Below are 11,017 nucleotides of genomic sequence, written 5' to 3'. Positions count from 1 at the left end.
CAGAGATAATTTCCTCTCTGCCTTACAGTTTGTTGGTCCTCAACCTCTCAAAATCCCAATAATGGACATTAATCTATCCAAATCCGTGCTGATTCGTCCGCTCTCTCCTTGATGGCATCCATCCTTAGTGCCAATGAATGAATCTCGGCCAAAGTCCCAAGCTTACGATTCATCTTGACAATTATGTGAGTCTGTGAATTCACAGCGCGGTGCAAACCATCTCTGAGCTCCGGGATCAGGCCAGTATTCCTCGACAGCTCATTAATTTTCCGGTAAGCTAGGTAGCCTCCAAGGCCGATCAGCAGGAAATCCGACACCAACACCACGAATATCCACACGTCTTCAGAGTCCTCCACAGACAGCTGGTCTGTACCGGAGGGGCATCCGGGAGCCCCTTCTCCCGTTCTCATCGTTGAAAAAATGTTATCAATCGCGTTGAGAGACCAGCTGATGAGATCCATTTTAGTGAATTTCAGTTTCCAGAAAAATGCAGAAGCAGCCGTGCACCCACAGACAGACAAAGGCCTTGAGGATAAGATATGGAAGAGAGGAGAAGAAAAGCGTCTGCACCCTCCAAGAGCCAGAAGAAGACCGTGTAGAAGCGCCCACGTGAGCAGGGTGAATTTTAACAGCTACCTTTTATAATATGTAGCTCCTGATAATAAAAATGAGGTGTGACATTTTTAAAGGTCACTTTTTTGTTTTTAAGGTTTAAATTTGACACGATAAACGAGGAAAGCCCCGACTGTCCTCTGGTCAGACACCACGGCACGGTGCTGCTCAGAAATATCAGGACAAACGTCTTTTACATTCCAAACGTGAAACTTGTATTTTAGAATCATTCATCACACACAGACTGATATATTTGAAATGTTTTTTTATTTTATTTTAATGGTTATAAATGTCAGCTAATGAAAATCCCACATTCGGTATCTCAGAATATTAAAGTCCTGTAGTCATCATCACACGATGAAGGTCTTCTCCACATCTGACCCAGACCCATGAGAGGAGCGGCGAGCTGCAGCGGTGGCTGTGCTCGCTAACTATTTGGTGGTTTAACCCCCCCAATCCAACCCCTTAAAGCTGAGTGTCAAGCAGGAAGGCATCGGGTCCAATTTCAAAATCTTTGGTCTGACCCGATTGGGAATCAAACCTCGTTCTCCCAGGACAGATACTCTACCACTAGGCCACTGAGCTGATATGAATATCAGTCCAGAACAATGCGAAAAATAGAAGTTTACAAATGTTGGCCAACTGAAAAGTATGAGCATGTTCAGCCCTCAGTTTGTAGCTGGAGCTCCTTTAGCCTGGATGACTGCGGCGCGGCGCGGAGTCCATCGGTCCGTGGCACTGCCCGGGTGTTATGAGACCTCATGTTGCTCTGATTGTGGCCTCCAGCTCTTCTGAATGGTTGGGTCTGGCGTTTTGCATCTTCTTCTTCTCAATAGTCCACAGAAGTTCTATGAGGTTAAGGTCAGGCCAGTTTCTGGCCAATCAGGAACAGGGATGCCATGGTCCTTAAACCAGGTACTGGTAGCTTTGGAACTGTGTGCAGGAGCCAAGTCCTGTTGGAAAATGAAATCTGAATTTCTGTAAAGTTGGTCAGCAGCAGGAAGCATGAAGTGCTCCAACACTTCCTGGCAGACGGCTGCGTTGACCTTGAACCTCAGAAAACGCAACGGACCAACACCAGCAGATGGCATGACACCAGAAACCATCACTGACTGTGGAAACTTTACTCTGGACCTCAAGCAACGTGGATCCTGTTCCTCTCCTCTCTTCCTCCAGACTCTGGGACCTTGCTTTCTAAAGGAAATTTACTTTGATCACAGAACATAACTTTGGACGACTCAGCAGCAGTCCAGTCCTTTTTGTTTATTAGCCCAGACCAGACACTTCCGACGCCGTCTCTGGTTCCAGAGTGGCTTGACACAAGGACTGAGACAGCTGAAACCATGTCTTGCATACATCTGTGCTTGGTGGTTCCTGAAGCAATGACTCTAGCTGCAGGCCACTCTTTGTGAATCTCCTCCACATTTCTGAATGTTGTTTCACAACCCTCTCCGGGGTGCAGGTGTACCTGCTGCTCGTACACGTTTTCTACCACTTCTTGTCCTTGCCTTCAGCTCTCTGTTAATGTGCTTGGACACAGAGCTCTGTGAACAGCCAGCCTCTTTTGTGTCCTGGCCTCCTTGTGCAAGGTTGTCAATGGTCGTCTTTAGGACAACTGCCAAGTCAGCAGTCTTCCCCATGATTGTGTAGCCTACAGAACTAGACTGAGAGACCATTTAAAGGTTTTGTGGCAAATTGAAAGAGGCTTCAGTGTAATGAATAAATCTAATACAAAGTTTCACTTTTTGAATGAAATTACTGAAATAAATGAACTTTGTCATGATATTCTAATTTTATGACCACCGCTTGTGATCCCTGCAGGAGTTGAAGAGGCCTCCAGCCAGCAGGACATACCACCATTGTTGTTGTTCACTGGAGGATTTCTTCTCTTTATTATCATTCTGTAGCTAACCCGGCTGGAACGGCAGCAGATGTGTGTGCTCATTACGTGTGGTAAGTGTGGTGTGTTACGATTTTGGGGTGATCACCCCAACGTCACCCCGGCATTTATTTGTTTGTTTGTTTAAACAGCAGCATGCACCCCCACAAATGAAGCACCAAAAAGACTTGGCTGTGGGAGGTGAGGCGTATCATGATTTGGGCCTCTGCCTTGTGTCAGTGGGAGGGTCCCTTTAAATGATCCTCAGGAATTTTCTAGTTATCATCAATTCTTTCTGAGTATTTCACCAGAATGATGCAACACGTTTAGAAAACTAGCTTTCATTTCTGTTCCTGGTTGTTTTGAAACTTCACACAATCCTGATTCACATGGATGAATCCTTATTTTGGTTTTCCTGTTGTTTACTTTCCCTCCTTTTAACTTTAGTTACTGTTACTTAAAAACAACGCTTTCAGGTGGTGCTAGGCTGCCTGAGAAGAGGGGACTGCTGAATCATCTCTGTGCGTGTGTGTGTGTGTGTGTGTGTGTGTGTGTGTGTGTGGTGTTAAAGAACATATTTGTTCACTTCACTTGAACAGGGTGTGTAATAAAGACATCCAGCAGACTCTGTGCTCCGAGTCCTTTCTTGAACAGGTCACAACTCAGGTGATCAACAACCCGCGTGAGCAGTCAGAGTCAGTGGAGGACAAGTCGCACGGCTAACACCTGGAAGTTCTTGTTTGAACAGAGCAGTTAAACCTGGCCGGATGGCTCATCTGTGGTTTGGTGTGTCTGCAGCAGCTTAAGCTGCCACCATGGGAGTGGCAACAAATCTGAGTCCTCATAAACCAACCAGCTGAGGAAAACCACGCCTACTTCTGCTCGGTTTACGACGGGGAGGGCAGCTAGCGGTTGGAGATAACATTGACCTTTTAGCAGAGTCCACCGTTAATGGTTGTTTGTGTCCATGCTGAGTCAGAGCTCTGCACTCAGACTGGTGAGGTCACTTCTGTTCATCTTCAGTGGCGTAAAACGCAGCTGGGGGTCTCAGACATGGCTCCTGGCTGCTACAGGAACGCGTTTAGCCGTTTAAATGCTGCAAAAGACTGAAGGTTTTATGCAAATGTGCATTACAGTGGCGTGGAAATGTGCAGCTTTGAGGAAGCTTCACAACATTACCACCACCAATCAGAGAGCTCCTCTCTGAGCCAACATCCTGACACGAAAGCTGTTCAACTGCGACGTGGCACGCTCAGGCCGGTGCGCGTGTGCTTGGCAGGCCGAGCTTCGTGGTTAACCCGGATTCACACAGCTCTGTTTGATTCCTTTGTCTCATCTGACAGTTGGTGCAAACTTTGCATCCAATCGCTGCATTCACGTCTGCTGCTGCTCAAACCAAACGCTAACTTCCCCTTCTGATGCAAGAGAACACTTCTCTTGTCAGTCAGCTGAACACACTGTCGGGTTGTTTTAGCCGAGACTCTAGGATGGCTGACCAGGCTACGATTTTTTTACTTTAAAACAAAGGAAGCAGAAGTGAAGCCTCAAGTGCAAAAGTTTGTGTCTCCGGGTCTCTCTGGGGGACAAAGGTCAGCGTAACAACGATCCCCGGACTCATGCTTCTCCTCACCATAGTCTCAGGGACTGGGGCCTCGTTATAAAGCTAGCTATGAACAAAACGGGGTCTGAAAACCGCGTAGGTCAGTTGCTATGGGAACAGGAATACGTGGCCGGCCTGGGAACGCCCTGGGCTCCCACCAGAGGGAGGGCAGTCTGGGTTTCCCTACCAGGGCGGATTCTCCAGGTAACAAACTCACTAATAGAATGGAAATCGCCTATCAAGACAAAAAGGCTGAATGGAATAACACACTGGTAAAGGCAGGAGGGCACTTCTTCAGGTGGAGATCTCCTAAACCACCACACGTTTAGCAGCTTTACATCCAGGTTTCATTGTTCAAATGGAACTTTATTCAGATTTGACTGGAACTGTTAACATCTTATAATTAGCTAAATGCAACAACATTTAAACATGATAATTCTCTAGATAAATGTGGTAAAGATGACTTTACATCATGGATTGATTTACAACAGGAGATGTTTTGCTGCAGCTTCAGCCAACAGGTTCAACAGCTGACCTGCAGGAAACACAAGCAATGGTCAGGACCTCAGATATTGAGTCATGAACTGGAGCCGGTGGTAGGAGAACAACCGTTTCTGCAGCACAGTACCTGTGTGGTACGTAGGAACCAGTCGCTAAACCAGTTTTTACTGGAAATGCTATTCGGTTCAAATAATTAGAATAGGGATAGCCCAGGGCCGCGCCCTGTCACCTGACATTTAATTGTTCCTTTACATAATTTCCTCAGTAGGAAGCACCAGAAGGGAAGGCCGCTAACAGGTCTGCAGAACCTCATCTGTGGTTGAACTATTTTGATTCAGGTGTATAGAGCTGGGTATTGATTCAAATTTAAATTTGATTTGATTCAGATTCTCAAGGATTAGAATCGATTATCACAATCCGATCCAGTTCAGTCAGTTCCAGTTCAATATTAATATGAGTCAGTGCTATTAAAACACCCTAATATGGCCATCTGGATTTTTCCTTCTAATTTTAGATGTATGAAGGCAAATTATGTTCAAAAATTGATTAGATTTTTGGACTTATGGCTCGATTCAATTCAATACGTGGAATTTTTATGAGAATCGATTCAGAATCAATGAATTGATTTTATTACCACAGCACCACAGTTGAGATTTCAGAGTCATCAAAAATATTAGCTTCATCTAAACCTTCAACTTGTATTTTAGATCCAATCCCAAGCAAATTATTTAAAGATGCATTTCCTTTGGTTACTGCCCCCATTTTACATATTCATTCATTCATTATATAATCAATCTATTCTTAGTCAGGGTTTTCCCCAGAAAACATGGGTTGGACTGTGAAGGCGGGGTGGGGGGTGGGGTGTAATCGCTAACATTCCTCGTCCGTGAGAGCGGGCGGAGAAGTTAGAGCCAAGAGGGACCACACTTGGCCTGGTGAGTGACCAAGCAAACTATAAAGAGCTGGGGGAAACCCTGCTTAGTGAATAAAAACTTTCTCTGGATCCAGATGACCCAATGAATTATAGACCAATATCTAACCTTCCATTTTTATCCAAAGTCCTGGAGAAAATAGTGGCCATCCAAGTATGTGAGCATTGAAACACTAATGCTCTGTTTGAGGAATTTCAGTCTGGTTTTAGAGAGAATCACAGCACTGAAACTGCATTAGTGAGAGTTACAAATGATATTCTCATGGCCTCAGATAAGAATCTTGTGTCTGTTCTAGTCTTGTTAGATCTCAGTGCGGCCTTTGACACAGTTGATCACAATGTTCTTTTAGAAAGACTTGAACATGTTGTAGGGATCAAAGGAACAGCGTTAGGCTGGTTTAAATCCTACCTGCCTGACAGATTTCATTTTGTAAATGTACATGACAAATCTTCTTCATACTCCAGGGTAACTTGTGGAGTACCACAGGGTTCAGTGCTCGGACCAATTCTTTTTACTATATATATGCTCCCAATTGGTAAAATCATTACACAGCATGGGATAAACTTCCACTGTTATGCTGACGATACTCAGCTATATTTATCCATTAACCCTGATGAACCTAATCGGTTGGGTAGATTACATGCTTGTCTTGAGGACATAAAAAATTGGATGACTCTAAACTTTTTGCTTTTAAGTCAAGACAAGACTGAAGTTCTCATCTTTGGACCAGAAATCCAGAAAAGGAAATTGCTTAGCCAATCACCTGACCTGAACGGCATTAAATTTATTACATCAAGACTGGATTGCTGTAATTCATTACTCTCAGGAAGTCCACAGAATGTAGTTAAAAGTCTTCAGCTTGTCCAAATACTGCAGCTAGAGTTCTGATGAGAATTAAAAAGAGAGATCATATCTCTCCTGTCTTAGCTTCCCTACATTGGCTACCTGTTAAATTCAGAATAGATTTTAAGATCCTTCTTCTCACATATAAAGCTCTTAATAATCAAGCTCCATCATACATCAGTGATCTGATTGTTCCATATGTTCCTAACCGAGCACTTCGCTCTCAGACTGCAGGTTTACTGGTGGTTCCCAGAATATCTAAAATTAGGATGGGAGGCAGATCTTTTAGCTATCAGGCTCCTCTCCTGTGGAACCAGCTCCCAGCTTTAGTCCGTGAGGCAGACACTTTGTCTACTTTTAAGAATAGGCTTAAAACATTTTTATTTGATAGGGCCTATGGTTAAAATCTGATGTTAGCCTAAATCTGGACAAGTGGGGGAGTAGAGGGAGGTGGAGTGTACAGTCGGTAAAGACGGCTCTCCCTTGCCCTGACTCCAACATGCCTCCATCTAAATAGGATAGATTATCCAGAGTTATCTCTGTAGTTATGCTGCTATAGGCTTAGACTGCTGGAGGACACACTGACCACTTTTCACACTCTACTGCTTTCTTCTACAATCTGCTCTTTAACTGTATTATTTCCTGCTGTTTCAGCTGTTAACTTTATTTTTTCTCCAAGTGTTTTTCTCCCCAGAAGAAGCTACAACGATGTTCTGCTGAGCTGTGGTGGCCTCATGGAGGGGGCCATGAAAGAGGAATGTCCTGTTAAAACAATACAGCATGTGTATTGTCTGACATATGGCTGAAATCTCTCACACACAGACCAACAAGTTCTTGGTTAAATGTCTTCCAATAAGTTGCGTCTAGATAAAGTTGTGTGAAGACAAAGAATCTGGAGGTAGTCCTCCTCCTTTGTCTCCCAGTCCCACATACTGCTGCTACCACTACCATGCTTAGGTCTGAAAGCCTCACCTCAACTCGAAACAGCTCTATCTCTGTCTAATCAGACTGTAAAACCTTTCTTCAGAGGACATGTGCCTCTTGTCCATGTGGAGCTCCAGAATCCAGACCAGTCTGAAGGTCTCTTTTTCGTGTATTTGTTGAATATTTAACTGCATCTGGTTTGAGAAAACAAATCCTGGTAGACTATTGTGATGTTTCTGTTGGCTCTGCAACAAAACTTCTCCTTTCCTAATTTCAGATCAGAGGAGAACACAGAACTCAGCTACTTAAATGCATCTGTCTTTACTTCTGAGAAGCCTTTAACCACCAAGCAGTGGTTGCACTTTATTTGTATTTGCATGAAAATAAAACAGAAAATCTTAAAAGAGGCACTTCCTTCATCACAATAAGGAAGTTCGTCATCTGCAACTAAGCACAGGCCGGTTTGCACATAATGCCCCGCAGGCTCAACCACATCCTCCAGACCAACAGAGTCTGACTAACGCGTCAGGAACAGAAAACAAGAACAGAAAGACAAATATTCTATTTTACAACTTTAATGATCAGGAACAGCAGCTTTAAAGAACATGGCTGCAACGGAGAAGGAGGAGTTTACTAAAACCAACTTGTTTTTGTTTCTGGTGGAAACACAAACATAAACCTGTGATACACGCCTCAGAGAGCAGGGTGTGTAGCCGATGACACTTCAAATATGCTTCTGCTATTTTATCATAAGCCGACTCGTCCTTATAAACCATGCTGATGCTGACGTTTTAGTTCCTGTAAGTGATTAAACTGTAGCTGCTGATGCTGCCCAGGAAATTAGAGTTCGGTGAAGGTTGTCTTTATTAATCCCTAAGGGGGAAATTGAGTTGCCGTGGACAAGTATTATTATTGTTATTGTTCCTGTATTATTTCCCTAAACATTAAAACAACATGATTGGATTTAAGTTATGACCCGCACTTGTATAGCGCCTCTCAGAGTAAGGACTCCAAAGCTCTTTACACTACAGTGTATCATTCACCCATTCACACACACATTCACACACTGGTGGTGATGAGCTACGATGTAGCCACAGCTGCCCTGGGGCGCACTGACAGAGGCGAGGCTGCCGAGCACAAGCGCCACCGGTCCCTCCGACCACCACCAGCAGGCAAGGTGGGTTAAGTGTCTTGCCCAAGGACACAACAGCAGAATTCTCTGTCCAGAGCCGGGATCGAACCTGCAACCTTTCGATCACTGGACTACCTGCTCAAGTTGAGCTACTGCTGCCCAAAGTTATTTTGGTATTGTGCAGATTAATGGTGATGATGATAGTGTGTGTGTGTGTGTGCACGGGGGGGGTGGGGGGGGGGGGGGGGGGGGGGTAACCAGGCCACTGGTACCTGCCAATCACAACAGAGTTTTTCAGTCAACTAACCAACCACCTTCTCCTTTGCTTTCCAAACAAAAGAGAAAAAGCTGAAGAATGAAAAACCATCTAAAGGGTTGCTGCTATTTATGTCAGAACAAGACACAGAGGTGCAGAAGCAATCAGCTTCATTGCTCCCTTCACAAAGAGAGGGCGGGCGTGTCAGGAAAATTCATCTGTTTCGTTATGAGTCCCAGACGTTGTTGCATCTACAAATAAAATGAGCCAAAGTGCAGCAGTTTGCTTCCATTTGTGTTTTCCATTTAAAGGTGCAGTATGTATATAGTGAGAACTTTACAGTGAGAAAATCCCCAAAGAGTCTGATGTTTCAGTCATTTAGGAGGGAAGGTTCTACTGAAATATATTTCATATCAGCTGACTGCAGGTTTGTCAGTTTTTCTCCTTTCAAAACAAAGGAAGGAGGGACGTAACTTACCGATTACCATCAGTGAGTGTGTGTGTGTGTGTGTGTGTGGGGGGGGGGTTCTCCTGAGAGCTAATGCTGTAGCGCCCACTATTTTAATTTGATGACAGCCTGCAAAAAGCTCCACAGTTGTTTAAAACGGTTGCAGTAACCACATTTTACCACAGGAGGTCATTTTACTCCTTTTCTACATAATGCACCTTTGTATACAAACTTAATTAAACTTCTAAGTACTCCCTATGAAAAGATGGTGCCCATTAAAATCAAAATACTGATGTCTGAGGAAATAACTGCATGTATAAAACTGAGTACACATGCATTCAAGCACATTTCCTGCAGACTTCCTGATCATCGTGAAACCAACACAAATGGGAAATACCAGATATTTGGTCTAACAGACCCCGCCCATTAAAGGTAGGACCGATTTTCCTGAGAAAGCTGGTCTAATCAGCTACATTTTGGGAAAAAATACACAACTTTAAGGCCACACCTCTTTTTAAATGTATTTCTTTGATTATAACATCAACAGAGTTTTCTATCTAAGCAACACAAAACAACATAAATTACAACCAAAAAAGGAACAAGCAGAAGCAATGCTTATTTTAGCCTACCCTATTTTCCATCTAAATCAAATAACCTATAAACATTTTCATTATTTACACGTACTTCCATAATCAGTAAATATTTAACACCTACCATATGCTTTAAACTTTGATAAAGAAGTACATATCTCCATAATTTCACGCCAAAAACAGAAACATTTCACATTAGTTCGTGCTTTTGCACATTCAAAAATCAATGCACCTCTAAGATTATAATGGCTATCTCTTCATTTGAAATAAACTTTTAAACAACTTGGGATATTTTTATTAGCTACTCTATGGAGAATCTCTAAAGTTTTAACGTGGACAATAGCTCTAAATTTTAGTTTGACTTTAAGTAAATAGTTAGTTGTTGTGAGGTATCCTACTTTATTAACTATTCTAATAGCCTTTTTTGCAATTTAAATAGAGATTCAATACAACTTTTCCCACATCTCCCCAAATCTCTGCACAGTAAGACAAATAAGGCAGAACTAAAGAGCAATAGATCAAAAACGAAGCTTTTCTTGTGGAGTACCTCGTTTTATAGAGTATAGCAAGAGATTTAGACACTTGGCGTTTGATATATTCAATATGTGGTTTCCAACTAAGTGTACGATCAATAATCACACCTAAACATTTTGCTTCATGTAGTCAGTCAATTCGAACTCCATTTAAATAAAGTTTAGCGTTATCACTATCTGTTTCCTGAAAAAATCATAAATTTAGTTTGATTTTCATTTAATGATAATTTATTAGTCAAACCACTTTTTAAATGTGACCAATTCATTTTCCACCTCTTGCAGTATTTAACTCATATCTTTTCCAGTACAAATAAAATTTGTATCATCAGCAAACATAATGAATTTCAACCGAGATGATACAGAAAATATATCGTTTAGGTAGAGTGTGAATTATTTGGCTCCGAGGACCGAGCCTTGCAGCACACCACATATTACTTGTTCAAGCTGTGAATCTGTATTATTTAGTTACCGTAATTTCCGGACTATAGAGCGCACCCCAATGTAAGCCGCACCGGGCTAAAAGCCGCAGATATCTACTGAATTGAAAACGTAATTTAATTGAACGTAACTGAACTGATCAGTATCAAACAAATCAGAAAAGTTATTGATTAGTTTATTCATCGTCCTCCTGCGCTCTGAAACCACTGAAGTCATCTTCTTCAGTGTCGGAGTTGAACAGCCTCAGAAGAGCTTCGTCACACACCTTTTCTGTGGCGATGTCCGTGTCGCTCTCTGTGTTGCTGTCATCATCCCCGGGTGAAGCTGGG

The 11,017-nt window shown here is 42.8% G+C and overlaps 1 protein-coding gene across 3 annotated transcripts in view; it reads right to left on the bottom strand.

Annotated features, from left to right (window-relative positions):
• The window catches only part of scinlb (scinderin like b), a 97,098-nt gene that overhangs the window by 25,756 nt on the left and 60,325 nt on the right, over nucleotides 1–11,017 (bottom strand). The window contains exon 25 of one of the 3 annotated variants that reach the window (XM_054734007.2): nucleotides 10,890–11,012. The exons of the other annotated variants lie outside the window; for them this stretch is intronic. The gene's annotated coding sequence lies outside the window, so the exon portion shown is untranslated. Of the gene's footprint in view, nucleotides 1–10,889; nucleotides 11,013–11,017 lie in introns of those variants that run through there. 3 annotated transcript variants of the gene reach the window in all.

This window comes from Nothobranchius furzeri, chromosome 11, assembly GCF_043380555.1.
Source record: "Nothobranchius furzeri strain GRZ-AD chromosome 11, NfurGRZ-RIMD1, whole genome shotgun sequence".
Taxonomy (NCBI): domain Eukaryota; kingdom Metazoa; phylum Chordata; class Actinopteri; order Cyprinodontiformes; family Nothobranchiidae; genus Nothobranchius; species Nothobranchius furzeri.
Note: the sequence above shows the minus strand (reverse complement) of the source record. Positions and strands in the feature narration are given on the sequence as shown.